General features: G+C 34.0%; 1 pseudogene; it reads left to right on the top strand.

Moving 5' to 3' along the window:
* Nucleotides 1-1,052: 1,052 nt before the first annotated feature.
* On the top strand, nucleotides 1,053-9,606 carry LOC128170144 (elongator complex protein 5-like; annotated as a pseudogene).
* The last annotated feature ends 564 nt before the right edge of the window (nucleotides 9,607-10,170 follow it).

The following is a 10,170-nucleotide window of genomic DNA, read 5'->3' on the forward strand; positions in this document are numbered from 1 at the left end:
ATATATTCAATGAGTACTCAACAAAACGATGTGAGTGCTCAACAAATGAGTACTCAGTTACTCAATCTCTGTGTAGCTAAGAAAGTGTAGTATGCTCGGCACACCCCGCGAGAGTACGAGCTTAACTTCTGCGTTCTCTTATGGGAATTTACCAGGATACTAGCCTTATGCAACACGTCTGTTTGCTTCTGAAGTCAGAACCACTCTGGTCTTGTGTGTTGGTGATGCGAAGCTTACATATATATACCCTTTTAACGCGGACGTCCGAGAAACGACGGTCCCTTTATCAGAAGCGGGAAATTCAAATAATCAAAAGTACTTATTTTAACAGTACATTATAATTGAAATACTTTCACAGGTTTAGAATTTTCAAATTTTACAATATTTAACCAAAAAATTGATTTCAAAATTATTTGGAGAGGTAAAAATCGTAAAACCCCAGCGGGATTCAAATTTATAACCTACAGATTCGTAGTAAACCCTCTAACCCACTGCGCTACGTACCCTATTAGCTGACATTATCATGATTATGGGGAAAGAAACTACTTAGATAATTACACTTGGTTTTATTGTTTATTTCGATAAACAATAATACGTCACAACATGGAAGTGTCCCATACCACATTAATTTATGATCTTTTATTTTTTAATTTTTATATTTTTTATTAATCTATCTTTATTTAATAATAATAATATTATTATTATAATTATAATTATTTTTATTGTTGTCGTTGTATTATCAAAATTCGTCACCCCTGTTTCTACGCCCTTGAATATTGGAAAGTACGCGATATCAAACTGTTGAAAGAGTTGTCGTTCATTAAGTCGATTAAGCTACAGTGTAATCGCTGTTCGAATAAAGACTTTTGAAAATGGATAAAATTGAATATAACTAATCGTGACAAAAAAAAATCAAATTTCAATACATAAAATGGTCAGTTCTATAGATCCTTGCGTCATTTCGATAAATCGAATCATTTCAGTAATTCAGGGTATCCGTTGTTTTGGGTCCTTTCGGGTAAATCGGTGCGCTCATCCTCACATCGAGGCTACTTTCGTTTCGGGTTTTTTGTTTTTTTTGGCGACTCGTGCAGTTGTGGAAAAAAAGACAGACAAGTAAGTTTTCACTGAATGTGTATAATCACAGGCCTCTGAACTTCTATCAATAAGCCGCTAAATGTAGGGGAAGAAAAAGATATATACCCTATCTATATATTTGTTATAAGTATATCTTTTTTATATATTTATTATAAATATATCTTTTTCTTCCCCTACATTTACCGGCTTATTAAATTTCTATCAATAAGCCGGTAAATGTAGGGGAAGAAAAAGATATATACCCTATCTATATATAGGTAGGGTATATATCTTTTTCTTCCCCTACATTTACCGGCTTATTGATAGAAATTCCGAGGCCTGTGGTATAATATTGCTAACCATAACAAATGTTCCATCACCTCCCTGATCAATCATATATATAATCGCTTTAATTTGAGACTAAATAATCCTTCTGATAATCATTACTATCCTCCATGTCCTCCGATATTTAAACATCTTTGTATTTAGCTGCAGGTCTGTAGCTCCCAGTCTGAAAAAATTCGGATGGATGACCTGGGGGCTACAGTGCCACCCACTGAAAAAATTGTGTATTTATTGCTCGCAAAATCAAAACAAATACACTAGCCTAGGATAAGAACTACAGATTTTAAGAAATACATTAGCAGGATGATCTAACAACAGAATTAAAGCAAGTGTGACACACAAATATGACAATTTTAATTATGACAAGTGATTGAAATTGGTCCAGAAATGAATTATATCTCAAGATTCCTTGAAATTATCAGTTGAATTATCAAGTCGATCCAAATCTCTGCTGAGATTATACTACACCCTATAAACATGTCACGGTCTCATTTAATTAGAAAACTACATAACTTTAATGATGATACCACTGACTATAACGCCTGATGGTCCTTACACGCCATGCATTTCATGATCTCAGTACAACAACTTCTTGCATGAACCAAGAATGTATGTTCATTTGCCCTAAAATGTGTGTGCCCTTGACGCTGTTCATCCTAGGTCCGTTATCTCTTGACTCTGCTCTTGACTCTGTTCGCCTAAGGTATGTCCGCCTTGTTTTGATAAAGAAATATTGTATTATTTATATTTTCATATTCTGATTATTTTAAACTTTGGGCCAAAATGAAATAAGTTGAATTGTCTCCCGCCCCATTAAATAAGTGGAATTACCCTGCAGATAAAATTTTATAAGTAAATAATAAATAACTTTTTCTATATATATGAAGAATTTTTATTCTTAACCAATTTTTAGTTAGTTAAACTTCAAGTTTGAAAAAAAAAAGATTCCCTTCCTCCTTCCTGGGTCTAGAAACTTCCAGGTGGCAATTCCAAACATTTTTTTAAGGATGGCCTTGTATGTGAAGAGATACAGGTGACAATGTATGGCTTTAACTTCGATCTCTCAAAGTTCTTGATCTCTCGAAGTGAAATCATGGTTTCAGTTTTTTTCTCTATATAACTAAACAAATTTACTGTTGATCTCCCGAACTCTGATCTCTCGAAATCCTTGATCTCTTGAAGTAAAACCTGGGTCCCGATACACATATTTCATTGTTTTTCACTCTTGATTACTGGAAGTGGTTGCTGTGTACACACGCGACCGATCAAGTGTATAATTATAGCTACGTGTGGACCTTACCTGCATGGTCGAGTGAACACCTGGGGCTAACGTTTTGAATATAAACTTCTGGCTATTTTAAATTTAGAACCAAAATGACCTGATCAAAAATTTCAGGATTTTTTCAAACTTTCAATCTCTTGAACTCTTGATCTCTCACATGGTTTGAGTTAATATATATTATTATACAAAAGAGCACTATTACAGCACCTTTACATAATGCTACATAGAGTTAATACACGTATTTAGATTCTCATCCTGATTTACAAAATTTATGGGGCGAGTGGGTGAATTTCACTTTTTGTTTTTTAAAAAACATCTTTTTTTTCATTAATGTTCTAGAAATAACAACTGCTCTACTTTTTAAAATGTTAATGCTAATATGATTTTTAATTCTATTGTATTTCAATGCAACTGTTAATACATTCTTTATGTTAACAAACATGACTGGAATCAAACGGTAATCCACATGTTAAGCAGCCATTAAAATGTTTTGAATTTTTTGTATACTGAGCCCAATTTATTTTCCCGAAAATTTTTCACCTCACAATTTTCAAAAAAAAAAAAAAAATAAAGTACATCGAGCCAGGCCACTTTTACAGGGGCAGGAGTGAAAAAGATTCTCAAAGTTCATTGTATGTGGCCTAATAATGACCTGATAACGATACAAAGACTTATTGTGAATCATTTATCTAATAATGGTTGACAGAAGCTTAAATTGATACAGTTTCATGTTTCATGTTCCATCTAAGTATTAATCTCATTTAGAGATCAAAGGATTGTGTTGAACTTGTGCTTGGGTATATAAATTCCACAAAGATAGGATTGGTGCTCATCTGCTGCTCACCTTCTGCAATTTCGAAATGGGTCAATGTCTTAATTTCTTTGATTGTTTAAAGACATCATGTGAATCATTAAACAAAACATCTATAATTTTATGGAATCAAAATCTAACAATTAGACCAGTTACATCTTTTTTTTTTTAATTAAAATCATAAATGGTATGAAAAAGTTATTGAAAGTAAACAAGTTAATACAAAAATAAAATTTAATTAATCATTTAAGAAGTTAAGAATTAAAGAAATAAAGAATTTTATCTTAAAATAATGTGAATTTTGGACAAGGTTTAGGTGGAGTGTACAATGTTTAGGGCAACAATAATTAGAGGGAATGGACTCTGGGCAAACGGACTCCGGCAAACGGGTAAATAGGGTGAACAATTCCGATACCATGTACCATGGTCTACTACATGTTATAAAGATGCCATGGTTTGATTTTAACTATTTGATACATGAAACCATGGACTATAACAACCTTTATATATTTACAAATGAACAAATTTATTAAAAAAAGACAATATTTGTGACGTCATCACTACATTATGAAGTCACTGTGGTGATAACCTGTGACATTCTTATTTTCAATATGGTTTCAACCATCTTTAACCTTATTTTTAGAGCTCTTTCAAAATACCATCAATTTTCCCACTTGTTGACAGTCTTGTTTTTGTCAGCAGCTCGCTAAATCTAGATGCCTGTCGCTTTGCCAGCATCAAAGACAAGCTGCGGAAACATCTATGCAGCATGATTACATTAGAGGCCATGTCGCTTTACTGGTTTCAAAGAAATGCTTCCATTTTAACAATTATTCTGCATGAAGACTGTTAAGTATTTATTCACATAGGTACATGCATGCATATATACATGCGTTTACTGAGAAATGTTGTTTATGTATTGATTTCCTGAACATCGTATTACATGTTTGAATCATCTTTCTCTCTCTCTCTCTCTCTCTCTCTCTCTCTCTCTCTCTCTCTCTCTCTCTCTCTCTCTCTCTCTCTCTCTCTTATTCAAGTCATGAGCAGTGAATGTCTTAACTCCGCCCACTGCAATCTGATGATGTTACAGCATAGCTTTGTTCGTAGTTCACTGAACTGTATGGGGTTCAGGTGTCAACCAAGAAATATGTCAGTAGTAAATAAGTGCATTCTAATTGCACAATCGCCTTCAACTATATCAACACCAAATATTCAGCATGCTAAAAATTAAAAGAACTGAGGAACCTCACACTCATCTTCATGATCTTATGGTTTTGTGATTGCCATTGTGAAGATGTTGTTAACTTAACCAGCTTTGTTCTCTCTTTTTCTTGACATATTTGAATAAAGTCATTCTGAACATTTAAATAATTTTAGATGTCGGTTAAGAAAAATATTTGTTTTTCAACCAGCAGTACATTATTTTTGAATGCAGCTGCACTGTTCAAGCACATGCATTATTGTGGTGGTGGCTTGTCTTTGATGCTGGCGAAGCGACCAGCCATCTGAGTTTAGCAAGCTGTTGATGTAAACTTTGACTCTCACTGAATGGGAAAATCAATGGTTTTTTGAAACGCACTCTATAGCTCTTTATATAACTTTAATTAGACTTTGACCCGTGCATGCACGGGTTAACATTGCATATTATGTCAGGCATTTGTGAAATAGATACATCAAATTTGCACACCATGTTAACATTCAGAACTCTTGGAATTTTTCATATTAAACGCACTGAGTTAGAGTTATCTCCCATATTTACTTAATCTTTCATGAACAGAATATATACATGTAGCAAATTTTTAATGAAAATTTACACAAATTTGTATTATCATTTTTTAGTTTATCCATGCAAATGTGATATTGTGGAAACATAAAATAAAGAGCATCCCGTGATTTAGAGTGAATGTAATGCGCATGCGCAAGATTGTAAAATCTGAAAAATTCAGACGATTTCCCGATTTTTTAAAGGAATTTTCGTTGATTATTAATTAGCGAAGCATGAGTGAGAAAAAATAAAAAAACAAATTGGTAATCTTTAAATACCAATGATGTTAAAGATATATAAGACAAAAGACAGTACTCTTCTGATTTCTTGGTATTAAAGCTAAAAAATTCAAGTTTATTATTTTAATATAGTAGTATAGATTATGCATAATACCACATGTATTCCTAATTATGGGCATCCAAGTTGCACTTGTAGTAAGTAGGGAATTTGACTGTATTTTGAATAATGCAGATTGTGATCATTTTATTTAAACATCTAAATTGTTAGGATGATATAATAAATTTCTTATAAGCTCAATTCTTTGGTGATTTCAGCATTGTAAAATTTCTAGCATAAGCTGAATCAAATATTCTTGTACCGGTAATTGTTTATTTTTATCAGTATATCATCTGCCCACTTAATGAGGCCGGGTCTAATTTTTTCTGCCCTAGATTTTTGAATGAAATTTTTTACATAAAAAAATAAGTCATTTACCACATCGTTTGTTTGAGGGGTCATCTCAAAGTTTGTTAATTTTTAACATAGGACCCTATGGGATTTTGATTGAAATGTATCAATTTTGCACATTTTTTACATTTTTTTAAAATTTCTGCCCTAGGGATTTCTTTTTTTGTTCTACACATTAAAGTTATTGCTAAAAGGCATCAAATGGTCAAATAAAAAAACCTTTTACCTCCTGGTTTGTTCCAGGGGTCTTATCAAAGTTGATTTTTGTATGCCCAATTTCCCAGATTTGTCAGATAATGGCTATTTTTTTATTGATAAAGGCGGAAATGGTGATCTTTATAGATTTATTAGAACATTCAGATATATTTAAGTAATAAATAAATATATAACATCACATAATAAGGGTCATTAATATAAAATACATGGTTACTGTCTTGAAATATATGAATTAAGCTATGTTTAGGTGGGTTATGAAAACGTGACAGAGGGCTAGGCTTGCAGAACCCTCTTCACGTTTTCAACCCGAGCCCAGATATAGCTTATACTTCAAGACATTTATGTTTACTCCACAATATAACATTAATTTTACGCATCAAACGAGCTATTTTCAACAAATTTCGCTGAATATCTGCAGTTGAAACTATCACGCCATGGCGTTAACCAAGCAAAAACATGACGTCACAATGCAAATGAAACGCTGCGCGAAAGCGTGCGTACTCGTTCTGTACTCGGCCTCGTTAAACCAAACTGAGACTGCATGTCATGTCATTGCAGTGTTTGTCCAATGAGGTCAAGGTCTCAATGTAATCAATAAGTAATTGATATACTTAGGCCATGTTCTTTGGAGGGGAGGGGGTGACCTTCAAATGATCTCTTGCAAATAAAATGAAAATTGTCCCAAAATAGACACATCCCCTAAAACTATATATGTTTTACCTGCTCACATCAAGATGCATTTAGTGGAAAGTTGAATACAGATGCATTGAGTGGCGGGTTGAACTAAGATGTATTAAGTGGCGAGTTGAACAGAGATGTATTAAGTGGTGGGTTGAACATAGATGCATTGAGTTGTGGGTTGAACAATTAATTACCTTTGGAGTCATTCCCATCATCCAATTTTTATAATAGGGTAATTATCTTGGACATGGTTGAGATCCTTATCCCTAAATCATATATTTCTTTTCATATGTATTCACCAAATCCTCCTGGTTCAACCAAAACATCAAAAACGTTATTTGTACATTGATTGAAATAAAATTGGGTGTTTTTTCTTATTACAGATCATAACCTCGTCTTTTGATAATGCTTGCAAGTTGCATCATGATTAACTGCTTAACAGAGGTCCATGTTTTTTTCTAACATAAAGTATTCTGTGGAAAACAATACCAGTAAGTTGTTTGTCAATTTAAATTTAATCATTATGATAATATTAGATTTTTTATTTTAATAGAAGATTTATCTGTAATACAAATGCACTAGTAATGACACACTATTCTTTAAAGGTGATGTTTTTCAATTACATTTTGCAACATGATGCTTTAGTGATTAAACTATTAAGCTATGTATTGTCTTTATGTCTTTAATGATTTTTATGCCCCTCTTTGAAGAAGGGAGGGCATATTGCTTTGCTGCTTTCTGTCGGTCGGTCGGTCCACCAACAGTTTCCATTCATTTTCTTCGCAGAGGATGAACATAATTATTGAAATGAAATATGGTATACAGGTTTATCATGATAATATCTAGGTCAAGTTCGATATTGGGTACGATCGAGCAATTTTCGACAGAGTAATGGCCCTTGGATATAGAAAAATTCCAGTTATTTGCAGTTTCCGCTCATTTTCTTCGCAAAGGATGAACATATTAAAATGAAATTTCGTATACAGGTTTATCATGATAATATCTAGGTCAAGTTCGATATTGGGTACGATCTAGCAATTTTTCGACAGAGTTATGGCTCTTGGACGTAGAAAAATTCCAGTTATTTGCAGTTTCCGCTCATTTTCTTCACAAAGGATGAACATATTGAAACGAAATTTGATATACAGGTTTATCATGATAAAATCTAGGTCAAATTGATATTGGGTACGATCCAGCAATTTTGGACAGAGTAATGGCTCTTGGACATAGAAAAAATCCAGTTATTTGCAGTTTCCACTCATTTTCTTCACAGAGGGTTCACATATTGATATGAAATTTGGTATAGAGGTTTATCTAAATAATGTCTAGGTCAAGTTTGGTTTTGGGTATGATAGAGCAATTTTCGACAGAGTTATGCCCCTTGGACTTACAAAAATTCCAAATATTTGCAGTTTAATTACATTTTCTTTGTGGATGTTTCAAAGGGAGGGGGGCATAAGGGTTTTACAAACATCTCTTGTTATGAATAAAATGAAATAAATAAAGGATTTCTACATTTTATTTCATTCACTGAAGGTTTGAAAATATATTTCAGGTTGCAGTGTTTGGTATGACCTCACCTTGTATCCACAGCTGAGTATTATCAACAGTCAAGTGGATGGTTAATGAACAAGCCATTGCAGACCTATCCATTGAAATAAAAAAAGACTCCTAATCCACTGACTACCTCAATCAATTTTTGGTGGAGTTTGCCATTTGATGATGATTGGAGATATAGTTTCAGGCTCAGAAAATTCAAAAATTGTACTTATTGAGGATTCCATTGATGCAAATGGCCGCAATGTTCTCCTGTCGTACATTGTATCCCTGTCAAAGATTACAGAGGAAGTTCACCTTTTGTTGTTTGATGTCCGAGGCCAAGACACCCAGGAAGCATTAAAATCACTTGGAATTCAGAATGTCAAAGTACACAGAGCGTCTACAGATCTCCTACAGTGGGATCAGTCACAGGGAATAGGTCTACATACTGACATCAAGGCCTACATCAGAGAGAGACTGTCACCAGGAATAAAATCTGTATCAGTGGTCATTGACTCTCTTAGTCCTTTATTGACACATACATCTCCTTCCTTCACATGTAAAACTCTCCATGAACTTGCATATTCTGAAGCTCTAAGGTCACAGGTTCAACAGGTGGTGACTACTCCAACTGGGACTACTGGACTGACAACAGCCTCTCCTTGACTCATCATACATGTACAACAGTTCACAGGATGGTTCCCATCACAACACCTTATGCAATGTTCTGCTGCAATATTCTCCATAAAAAAGTATCTGGAAAAGTTGTAAAAATCAGAGAGAGTTTTAATATTACTGAAGAATATCAAGTTACAGAAGTAGCAGAGGTAAAGCAAACGTCACAAAATCTACTTGCTGATCAAAACCAGTTGGACCCAACCGCAAATCTCACCTTCAATTTATCATTGTCTGACAAAGAAAAAGAGGCACGAAGCCAAGTCATTCTCCCCTATACTTACAATAAAGAAAGACAAGAGTGTGTCCTTGCAAAATCTGTCGGTGAGGGAAAGATATTTTATCAACCAGATGAGGCAGATGACTTCGATGAGGAGGACCCTGATGATGACCTTGACATTTGAACAAAGAAGTTAATCCAACTTTAGAAGAACTTAATTTTAGATTGCTTGACCCATGTGTACACATTTTGAAGTGTTCAAATTCAATTAAAATCAAAATTAAAAAGATTAAAAAAAAAAAGAAGCCAGTGCATAACTTTAATGAATATTAAATAACTTATGACTATCAGTTGTATGGTTTATAGCTTTTTAGTGACTCAGGTGACCTATTGCAATTGATCTTCGTCCGTTGTCGTGCGTTAACAATTTAACATTTTTGACTTCTTGAAAACTACACGGCCAATCGTTACCATTTTTGGTGGGAAGCATCTCTATGGTAAGAAGAATCTAAATTGTGAAATTTATGGCACTACCACCCCTGGGGTGCCACGGGCGCGGCCAAATATGCAAAAAAAGCCAAATTTTCAAAAATCTTCTATTCTACTCCCACGCATGTGAGGAAAAAACTAGTTGCATGGTTATGATGTCCATGAGGCCCTCTACCAAAATTGTGAAATTTATGGCCCCTGGATCAGGGGTTCTGGCTCTAGGGTGGGGCCAATATGGCCATAAAGTAAAAATGTATTAAATCTTGGAAAATCTTCGTCTCTACTACCATATATATTTTTAAAAAACTAAATGCATGATTATGATGTCGATGAAGCCCTCAACCTAAATTGTGAAATTCATGACCCCTCGATGAGGGGTT

Source organism: Crassostrea angulata, unplaced genomic scaffold (genome assembly GCF_025612915.1).
Source record: "Crassostrea angulata isolate pt1a10 unplaced genomic scaffold, ASM2561291v2 HiC_scaffold_341, whole genome shotgun sequence".
NCBI lineage: Eukaryota > Metazoa > Mollusca > Bivalvia > Ostreida > Ostreidae > Magallana > Magallana angulata.